A 10,681-nucleotide genomic window follows, 5' to 3' on the forward strand; every position below is an offset into this window, starting at 1 on the left:
TTATCCTAAAATCCTGGTCTCACGTTTCCCTCTTCATTTCCCCATTGTCTGATGTACTGGGAAGGTACAGCCTTCCCAAACAGCATACCCCATATGTCCCCTTGAACCTGACATTTTACCCCAAGGTTCAGAAGTTCAGAGTGTCTGGGTCCTGGAATACAGTTTGTGTGGACCCATTAGTCTGTTACCCTGAGGTTCAGCAGCCAGATTCTCTGGGTTCTGTAACAGACTTGCAGCTTGGTACAGGCTGGTAGAGACATTTCAAAGATATTACCACCCATTCCTTCTGAAGACCCTCACCCACAGAATTGTTTGTAAAGACCTTAGCACACGTCTTTCTTGCTTATCTCCCGCTCTGCTATTTTTTTAACTGCTGAGAAATGTTGAAAAAACAAAGTCAGAAGTAGTTCCCAGAGGTAAAGTATCATTTTGTGTCTCAGAAGTGACTTCTAGCCTTCCTCCTAATTTCTGATAAAGATTCAGTTGACGGGGTTTTTCCCTGATATTTACTTGGTGGAACTATTTTCAGACAAACCTGGGGTAATAGATTGATATTCTACTCAGGTAGATGGAGTACATTGTAAGCTTTTGGGTTTTTTTAAGAAAAAGTATATCAAAACAGAGGTGATGGTGCCCTTTGTATGAATTTTTAGCAATCACCAAGACTCCTCCTCAAACAGGAACAACTGTCTCTCATCAGGTCAGGGAAGAATAGGGGGGAAAAAAAGAAAAAGAAAAAAGGTGTTTAAAGTTATGAAAGCTGTTCAGTTTGTCACTATAAATTCCAAATGTAAGTTGTGAGAATTTCTGTTTAGTAATGATGCGGTTAAAACTAATTTATAGTTTGAAATGTGTTGATATTCAGTTAATCTGTAGAGCCTACAGCTGTTTTTGTTTGTAAACCTCAATAAATACTATGGTGGCACTAGAGGAATGAATAACTGGAAAAGCAAAACAAGCTTCAGTAAGAGCACAAGAACTTTGAAGAAGATTTTACTTGCTGTTTTGCTGCATATGGGCTCTCCCTCATCACGAGAGAGAAAGTAAAAGAAAGTTCTTGTGTTCTGTAATTTTTTTCTTCTGTTGTCCCTGTATATTCTGTAATCTGTCTTCCTTGTGTTTTCTCCAGTGAGTGCTTTATAGGAGGATAGGAGAATTCTGATTCAGTAAGTGTATTTTATCATTAATATTGCTGCAGAATGTTATTTTGCCAGTGTTCCCATTGAGAAGCAGTGGCGTAAACTGGATTAAATAAGTCAAGGGAACTGTCACTTAAAGAGCTGTATTGATGTTCTCTCCCTCTTAGTACACTGTACCACAGAACACGTGCAGGAAAGGAGGAGATGCAGACTTCAAGCAATCTTCTAGCATTTAGTAGATTTTTTTTTCCCCAAAACTGTTAATGTGTGGAGGTGTCCCTCTGCATCATCATGCTGAGGTTTACTGAGCTCCCTCAGCCCTGTGTGCTGCAGAGACAGGGCAGCACTGACCTTGGAGAACAGCCTTGGCTGTGTGTTTTCAGTGAGTAGGGGGATGAGTGACCTCAGGTGGCAGTCCCTCAGCAGATGCCTGCTGGTCACATCACAAGTGATCACGGTTCTTGCAAGGCCGTGTGTGTTCTTGAGCTTATCAATGAGACCTAGCAGTTTTACATCCTACCCTAGTGACAACCTTATAGTTACTGAGGTTATAAAACATGCACCTTTCTTTAACACTGGACTTAAAAACCAGAGTGGCCTTGCTTCACCCTGCAAGTATTTAGCATGTGTTTTAGAGTAATATTTTTGGGCTGAGTAGGTATCAATCTTACTGAGTGCAGGAAGTACATTTTTGTACTGTACTGTGGTTTTGGGAGGCACAGATTGGGCTGGACAGATCTCACAGGAAGACAGGAATACTGGGAAAAGATTTTTCTTAACGGAAAATGGAAAAAGAAGTGATGTATGTGAATTCTGCAGACTGTCCTTTAGCTGGAGAAGTTTCCTAGTTTGAGTCAAGGTAGGACAGTTCTGCCCTGGAATACAGGGAGAGCAAGATAAATGCAGTTTGGAAAGTAAGCAATTCTATTTCAGCATGCTGCTCAGTAAACTAACCTGACAAAAGAGAGATTTCTTTACCATGTTAGTGAAATGGATCAATTGAGTAAGATTTGAAGGGAGAGCCTGGGTAATGAAAAAGACAGAACATCATGACAGTGCTAATTTACCTTAATTGTTTTCTGTTTTGATGTTCACTTAGTTTTTTTTTTTCTTCACACAGAGGAATTCAGGGAAATATTGAGTGCTGGGTTTAAGTGTGCAATTGCAGAAGTCCATTTGATTCTTAAGCAATGAAGAGTGAAATGTAAAATTACTCAGTTTTATTTCAGGAGACAGTTGCTGTTAATGCTTCAGTCCCTAAAAATGTCTTAGAGGAATGACCTTCAGGCACATCAAAGATCATGGGTACATTGTCTTGTTCATTTACAGTAACCAATAAAAACTGTTATTCATCAGACTACTGATAATCTTGGGCACCTGTGATCTTCTTTTCTCCTGTGTGGTCAGGAAAAGTTAGAATACCTGCACAGGCTTTTCAGGCATCTCTGAGATACTGATAGCCATGAACATATCTATATTCTGATTGTTTTCCCTCCTGTTTTGGGAAGCCAGAGGTTTTGTTCTTGGCTCTAACACACTGCATGTAAAAACGTGCATATTTAGGAAGAAAATCTGCTTCTTCAGAGGAAACTATTGGTGTGCTTATGTCACTTAATGTGTGTGAGTCTGTTTTTCTAAATGGTACATTGTTGTGGAATTCAGGAGATTTTGAGGTGTCACAGTTCCCAAAGTCATGAACCCTGTAAAAGCTCTGTAGGAACAGAGTGCTATCCTCTGTGTGCTCTGTAAGTTGATTTCAGGGCCTGGAATAGTGCTTGGGGCAGATGTGGCAGACAGTGTCCATTAGGTGGCTCTCGGTTTTGGAAAATACATTTTCAACTACATGCAGGCTAATTTTAAAAGGCATTAGCTGTGTTTATGTCCTGTGAGGCAATTAGAACAAACAAAGAGGCCATGAATTCAGACCTTCTCAAAAGCTGATGGGTTTTGCTATCCTGAATAGCTCTGCAAATACTGTCCTGTCTCTGTGTACTTCTGTTGTTGTGAAATCTTCTCTGTTGCAGGCTCCACAAGTGAGATAAGATGGAGGTGGCATTATTGTCTGTTACAAGGCACTGCAAAATGATTATGCCATTTCATTATGAAAAATATCCTTTTCATTAGAAACTGAAAAGGTAAGAAGGTAACAAAAGCTCTTTGACTGCCTCTTAAGTGGAGTGAGTTCTTGAAACTAAAATCTGGTATAAAAAAGCAGGTGACACTCACACCTTTGAATGTGAGTACATGCTGGCACAACCACTGAGCAGACTAATCTGTCCCATTTCATTTTTTGGGCAATTAATCCTGGAAGATAAGAAATGTTGGAATTACCGTAGGGACAGTTTATGCCTGATGGGTAGACTGATCTTTTGCACTGTCCTCTGTGCAAAGGGGACACTGCTGGAACTGCCTGTCACAGCACTGTGGGTACTGCCACAGGTACTGCTCTGGAGATTTGTGAGGGAAGGCAAGTAAGATAATGGCTGTATGTGATAGTCCTCTGCTTCCTGTGGCTGCAGCAATACAGCACAGCCACAGACTTTATTTCTTCATCCCTCTGCAGTTTGGATATCTGTGCAAGCCCAGGGAGAATCCTTGGAAGCATGGACTTGCCTTGACCCTGAAGTGCAAGGACAAACAGACCTTTGTGGGGGAACAGTGGAGGGAGGTAGGGCACAAATTTCCTGTTGGCTCCTTGCTGTCATCTTAAAGAGTAGGCAAAAAGCAAAGGAGGTGGCAGATCTGACTGTTGATCTGCCTGATTAGCCTGTAGAAAGGCACCCAGGGGGCCACCAGATTTAGGCAGAGTGGAGGGGCTGGAAAGACTACTTTCCATGGCCAGTGAGGTGAGCTGAGGTGTGTGCAGGACTCTGGAGTTAGACTGCTGCTGGCTGACTGTAAGGGGATGCCTTGCTGCCTGACTTGCTCTCTACCTGGACTAGGGAGCAGAGGTGGTGGTTTTCCTAGCAACTCGCACACCAGTGCACAGTGACCTCACTTTTTGAAGGAGAAGTTGTGGAGGAAATGGGGCCCTTTTTTCCTTTTGGTCCACTTGTATCAAATAGCTTTCTGAAGGAAAGTAGGGCTGCTGGCTTGTGTTTCTGTACGGGAGGAGATAAGATTAAAAAAAACTGAGATACTAAGAATCGCATATCAGCGGCAAAGTACAGACAAGCTACAAGGAATAATGTTATTTATTGTGTACTTTGGTGCCTTACCAAGAGACTGTATGCAGATAAGTTTAACTGGTGTTTTTATTTCAGCCAACATGCACAGTTTATATCAGATGTGGTATGCACGATTCCCCATGTGACTTCTGTGACAGTACACACATGAGGACATCCTAGGGAGCACTGTCAGAATGGTTTCATTTCTACAAGACTGCTTGGGTACTCTAGCCTTATTTGATGCTCTGCATAGGATATCTGGAAGTATAGTAAGTTCGCTGTACAACTTACTTAGCAATCAACAACTGTTCCACTGGTGGAATGTTCTTTTGTTAAGGGAGTTTTGTGTTAATGCCAGCAGTGTGGTACTTCATGCTTGAAAGCATTTTCATAAATCTCCACTACAAGCCAGTCGCCAGATGCATGTAACCTAGGAAGGAAACCAAAGACTTTAGGCACACATGGATTATGGGAAAATTAGTCTAAACAGTCTAAAGAGGAAAGCAGTTTGGCAGTTCTAATATGTTTGGGTGATTGAAATTCCTGGTTTCTTCTGTGTTTTCTACACTCTGTCCTTAATAAAAGAGAATTACTTTGGCTGAACTGTTGTAGGTTTTAGATGACAGCAACAACAGATATGAGGGAAATCTCCATGTTGGTTTGCTGGTTTGTTTTGTTTTTGTTTTTGTTTTTTTTTTTCTTTTATTAATTTTTGGCATATGTATTTGCGTGTCCAAGTTTTGAGTAATGAGATGTTAAAAGTTGCATTTAAGCACTGTCTCAATGTGTGTATATTGGCTTCTTGATGAATTCTGTCAGTCTTTCTACTGTCTCCTGGTATTTATGCATAAAAGCACAGCTTGCTTCCAAAATAATCACAAGTTTTTAAACTTGGCTTTAAGGTTTCCAAAGCATGGTTCACTTGACAGTGAAAGAAAGCATTAAAGGCAGTGATATATAGTAAGAGAGTTCCCAGGGGATTCTAAGTCATCCATATCAATGCTGCCAGAAATGTTCTTGCCAGGGGGAAGAGGGGTGTGGGTGGCATTATTTATGGGGCACTGAGACAGCCTTAAACTAGAAGGAAATCAGAGGTATGCTGTAGTATATGCCCTCAGTCCAGGTGCACCCGAGCAGCCTGGATCCCATCCTGGGAGTTAGACAAAGCCCTCTCTGGCACACCTGTGTGGCAGCAGTGCTGGGAACATCACAGCATTTCAATATTCCGGGTGCTCTGAACAACGGCATGTCTCCAGCAAGCATGGCAGCTGCTCGCTGGTGGGCACTTGGAATTGTGTGTCATCCTAGAATCCTCTTCTGTGCTTGCCTGCAGAAAAGGTCTGGGGGCCAGACAAGAGTTTTTATCACTGTGCAGTACTTGCTGTGTCTGAATGCAGCAGTTCCTGCTCTCCCCAAAGGCCTGCTGGCCTCCTTTGGCTGCAGTGGGGCGTTGCTTATGCTGTTACACTCGTCTCTACAAGATGTTAGCCACCCAGCACCTAGGGTGAGCCACATGCTTCCATCTGTCTCTTTAGGGTTTTCTGCAACTCATGGCTATGTCTGGTCTATAGGATTGGAGTGTCCTTGGTCAGTCTTTCCAAAATGTACTGCATGAGTCTTCAGATCCCCTAGAAAGATACTATACATGAATTGATCTATTAGCTGTCAAATGCTTTGCAGGACTGACAGTTTTGACTAATGTGAAAAAATAGGATTGTTCTTAATCTAGTCTGCACTGTATTGCTTAAAAAAAGTGTTAATACTGCAGTGTTAATACTATACAAATCATTCTGCGTTGGCTTCAATATCATATGCAAGAGTATTAGTCTAATTGTTTGGACGAGTCATGAATCAGTCTCCTGCTAGCCTCCTTGTCTCCTAGTACAGAAACCACAAGGGGTGAACTGGGCAGAAAGGTCAGCAGAGATGGAATTTATATGTCTGTACGGTAAGTGCAGTTACTGAAACCCACAAGTTCATCCATGGCATTGGTGATGAGGACACAGCGGATGCCTGAGTGAGAGCTGTGCACTTTGTGCTACAAGTATGCTGCCCCTCTGCCTGCAGCTGGCAGGTGATGCAGTTTGGGATTCATGCATGTTCATGGTAAAGCTGTGTGAACAGTTCTTAAAAAAAAATATGTTCAAGGCTTTGCTTTTTAAGTGTTACTATATTCTGGGCAGAAAACTGCTCTGGAGTCTTGACTTGCCATTAGGGCTCTGCCCTTCCCTTGCTGAAAATCCTGGTGCCATGCAGTAGGTAGCTCAGCAGAGAAGAAGGTGCTGCATGAAATAATCATCAAGATATAAAACTTAGAGTGAAGAAAAGCCAAGAATGAACAAAGAAACCTTCAGAAATTCCCAGGAGTCTATGTAACAGTCGTGAGGAGGCTGAGCAGCCTCAGCAGTTTGGCAGCCAGCACCTCTGTTTTTCTCAAGAGCCAGGCTGCTTTAGGACTCAGCTATCAGGTAATATCAGTGTAAATCTGCATGAGTATGCCCTGAAGGTTGTTCTCGCTCTCTGCTCAACAGGACGGCCTCCTTTGCAAACACTGTTTTTCATAACACAGTGTGTATATAAATAAATCATTATAATTAGAAAGGTGTGCAGATTTTCCTCTCCATCTCAGAAAAACAAATTTTCAGTACAGCTTGCTGTGGGAGTGAGAAGATCCTTTATTTCCTACTCTGTGATAATCTGTAGATTTGCCAGGTTTCTCTCAAATCTGTAGTTTAGGTTAGGCATTCCAAAATGCCCTATTAACACCCCCACAAACAAGATCTGTCTGTGGACACTTGCACAACCTGATGGAGAGCTAGTAAAATATTTCCATGCCTTTGAAATTTAGTTAGCAATTATGGATAAGTTTTGGCATGTGTCTGGAGATGGGATGCAGAGCTTGTGCCTTCTTTGAAATGTTGCTCCAAATTGTTTAGAAATGCTAAATGTTGATTAAAAAAAAAAAAAGGGAAACCAGGAGGCCAGCTGTCTGGAAAGCTTTCAGAGAAGTGCAGGTATACTACATTATCCTCTTTCTAGAGTTACAGAGTTCAGCATGCATTTGTCCATAAATGGATAAGGTTGAATACTTCAAAATTACAGAATCACTTTTGTTAAGTCTGCCACTAGTGGAAGAAATGATCTGAAGTGGAGCTTTCCCCCTGTCACTTTATTCTGTTTGGTTTATACAGGTGTATGTCTACTGGATCAGGTCAAGGTCCACAGGGTTCATCCTGTTTCTGACAGTGACCAGAGAAAAGTGCCCAGGGAATATAAGGGGTAGGCACATAGTACATTCCTAGAATACACCACTAATTACTAGTAATTTGTAGTCCAGCACTTCCTTAAGCCACAAGAAGGTATTTGTTTGTTTCAATAGCCTTTGGTGGATAAATATATCATATTTTTGTTCCATCTGGGGTTTTTAAGTGTGGGTAATTTTTAGCAAAGTCAATAACACACTCTATGGCAAGGAGTGTCATGAACTACTTGGGTTTTGTGGATGCACCTCATTTTATTTTTTCTTTTTATCCTGCCTGACACCCCTTAGTTTTTGCAAACTTGAAACATTTGATTCCTGTAAATCTGTTCATAGTTTTCAAACCACATATTTCATGTATTTTTTAAGTATGGAAGTTTTTTATTTTTCTGTCACATCAGTAAAAATTCATAGACTATCCTGAGTTGGAAGGTACCTACAAGGATCATCGAGTCCAACTCCTGGCCATGCACAGGACACCCCAAGAGTCACACCATGTGAGTGGTGACCTGAAAGTGTTGTCAGAAGGTCTCTAGGACTCTCAGGCTTGGTACTGTAACCCTGTCCCTGGGGAGTCTGTTCCAGTGACCAACCACCCTCTGGGGGAAGAACCTTTCTTCTAACACCCAGCCTAAACCTCCCCTGACACAACTCCAGGCCATTCCCTCAGGTGCTGTCACTGTCACCACAGAAGAAATCAGTGCCTGCCCCTGCTCTTCCCCTCACAAGGAGGCTGTAACAGCAATGAGGTCTTCCCTCAGTGTCCTCCGGGCTGAACTGACTATGTGACCTCAGCTGCTCCTCACACGGCTTCCCCTTGAGGCCCTTCACCATCCTTGTGGCCCTCCTTTGGACACTCCCCAATAGCTTTATATCTCTTTATATCTCTTTATATCTCTCTTTTACTGTGGCACCCAGAGCTGTCCCCAGCACTGGAGGTGAGGCTGCCCCAGAGCAGAGCAGAGCAGGACAATCCCCTCCCTTGCCTGGCTGATGCTGTGCCTGATGTCCCCAGGACATGGGTGACCCTCCTGGCTGCCAGGGCACTGCTGGCTCATGTTCAGCTTGCCTCAAATCAGGACCCAATGGTGCATTTCCAAGGGGCTTCTCTCCCAGCCTTTTCTGTCCTGGTCTGTCAGTACATCCAGGCTTGCCCTGTCCCAGGTGCTGGTGTGGCACCTGTCTTTATTATAAACTTCATGACTGGTGATTGCCCAGTCCTGCAATTTGCCTGGGTCTCTCTGCTGGGGCTTTCTGTCAACAGCTCTTCCCAATTTAGCATTGTCAGCAAACTTGCTTAGTATCCCTCTGAGTTCTGTCCCAAGTAATTTATGCAGATGTTGAAGAGCACTGCCCTAAGATGGAGCGCTGTGGAACCCCACAGATGACAGATCACCAGCCTGACGCTGCCCCATCCACTGTAGCCCTTTGTGGACGGCCACTAAGCCAGTGCTGACCCATCACATGATATATCCAGAAGGATCCTGTAAGACAGTTTAAAAAACTTTATTGGATTCCAAACATCCCTCATCTTCCCTTGATCAGCTATGTGGATTGCTCTGTAATAAAAAAAAATAAAGTTTGACAAGCAGGATTTTTGCCCTGTGAACATGTTTCAGCTGTGACCAATGACTGTGCTGTCCTTCAGGTGTTTTTCAATACCTCACAGAGTAATCTCCAAAATTTTGTCAGTCGCTGAAATGAGAGTGTGACAGGCCCGTAGTTTGCAGGCTCGTCCCTCTTAACCTTCTTGGAAACTGGGACAATGTTAGCAGCTTCCAGTCAATTGGGGCCTTTCCAGAGTCCCAAAACCATTCACAAATCGTTGAGAGAGGCCTTATAGTTGACATCAGCCAACTCATTAAATACTCTCTGAATCCCATTAGGCCCCACAGATTTACAGTGATCCAGCTGGAACAGCAGATCCCACGGAAGTTCATGTTCCTGTGATCATCTTCATACCACAGTAACTTCTGCACTACCTTTTGTTATTAATGTATTTTAAAAAACTTTCTGTTATCCCCCATAGTACTGGCCAGCTTCAACTCCAATTGAGCTTTGGCCACACAAATTTTCTCCCTACAGTGGCAAGCAGCATCTTTGTATTTCAAATAATAATTTTTAAAAAATTACTGAGAGAATACTTAAAATGTGGTGTAGGGGAGTATATTGGTAACATACATTATTTTTCGTTCCTGCCCAATCTTGTGGCTCAATATTAGGAGAAATACTTGGGTTTTCCTTTCTGCTGTTGAAGGCTTCTTGCTAAACTGTAAAGATATGATTGTGTAGCTTCTAGAATATTTTGAAGTATTTTGAGTATTTCTAGCACTGAATAAGAAGGAGGGGGACAGGAATCAAGGAGATCCTGTTCTGCTTCTGCATACAATAGCAGAGATTAAGGATTTTACATATTTAACAAAGACTTATTGCTTTATCATAGCTTTTGGTAGTCACTGTTTTAGTGTAAGAGTGAAGGAAACTGACAGTGAAATTCCTCTCCTTCCTTGCAGCTCTGGTTTGATTTCTTAATTGCCATATCATCAGCAGCATCACTCCTCATCAGCTCTGCCTGCACATGGTGAGACCTGGGTTGCCAATCTGGTGAGCTGGCCAAGGAGTTGCCAAATCCTTCTTCCCTCCCAAACCAAATGACTGTTTCCCTTCCCACCAGCTTTATGATCGGTTCTCGGTAGGACTTGTTTGGAGAATAAAATGTAACTGAGGAGTCTGCTTGGGACTAGGTGACCTGAGTACTGTCCCTCCAGATTGTGACCTGATGGGCTGTGGCTAGGCTGGTCCCAGAGATGCAGGTAGAGTCTCCTAAATTCATTGTACCAGCAGACCACTGTGACTTTGAGAGAGACTGTAACAGATAACCACCATGACCTCTGCAGCTGTCACAACTAGTGGTGACTGCCTTCAGGACAGCTGCTGTCATCTTAGTTACCATGGTGTCTTTGACCTGGTCATTAAGATACTTTTTGCTAAATTCACAAAGGTGAAGCTTGGTTGTTTTTTTGTTGTTGTTGTTGGGTTTTTTGGTTTTTTTGTGGTTTTTTTTTTTGTTTTTTTTGTTGGTTGGTTTGTTGGGTTTTTTTTGTTGGATAAAGGCT

General features: G+C 42.6%; 1 long non-coding RNA gene across 1 annotated transcript in view; it reads left to right on the forward strand.

Annotated features, from left to right (window-relative positions):
- LOC117245596 overlaps nucleotides 1-10,403 on the forward strand; it is a 35,430-nt gene extending 25,027 nt beyond the window's left edge. The window contains exon 4 of the long non-coding RNA XR_004500429.1: nucleotides 10,079-10,403. This is a non-coding gene — a long non-coding RNA (uncharacterized LOC117245596). The remainder of the gene's footprint in view (nucleotides 1-10,078) is intronic.
- Nucleotides 10,404-10,681: the final 278 nt, after the last annotated feature.

This window comes from Parus major, chromosome Z, assembly GCF_001522545.3.
Source record: "Parus major isolate Abel chromosome Z, Parus_major1.1, whole genome shotgun sequence".
Lineage (NCBI taxonomy): Eukaryota > Metazoa > Chordata > Aves > Passeriformes > Paridae > Parus > Parus major.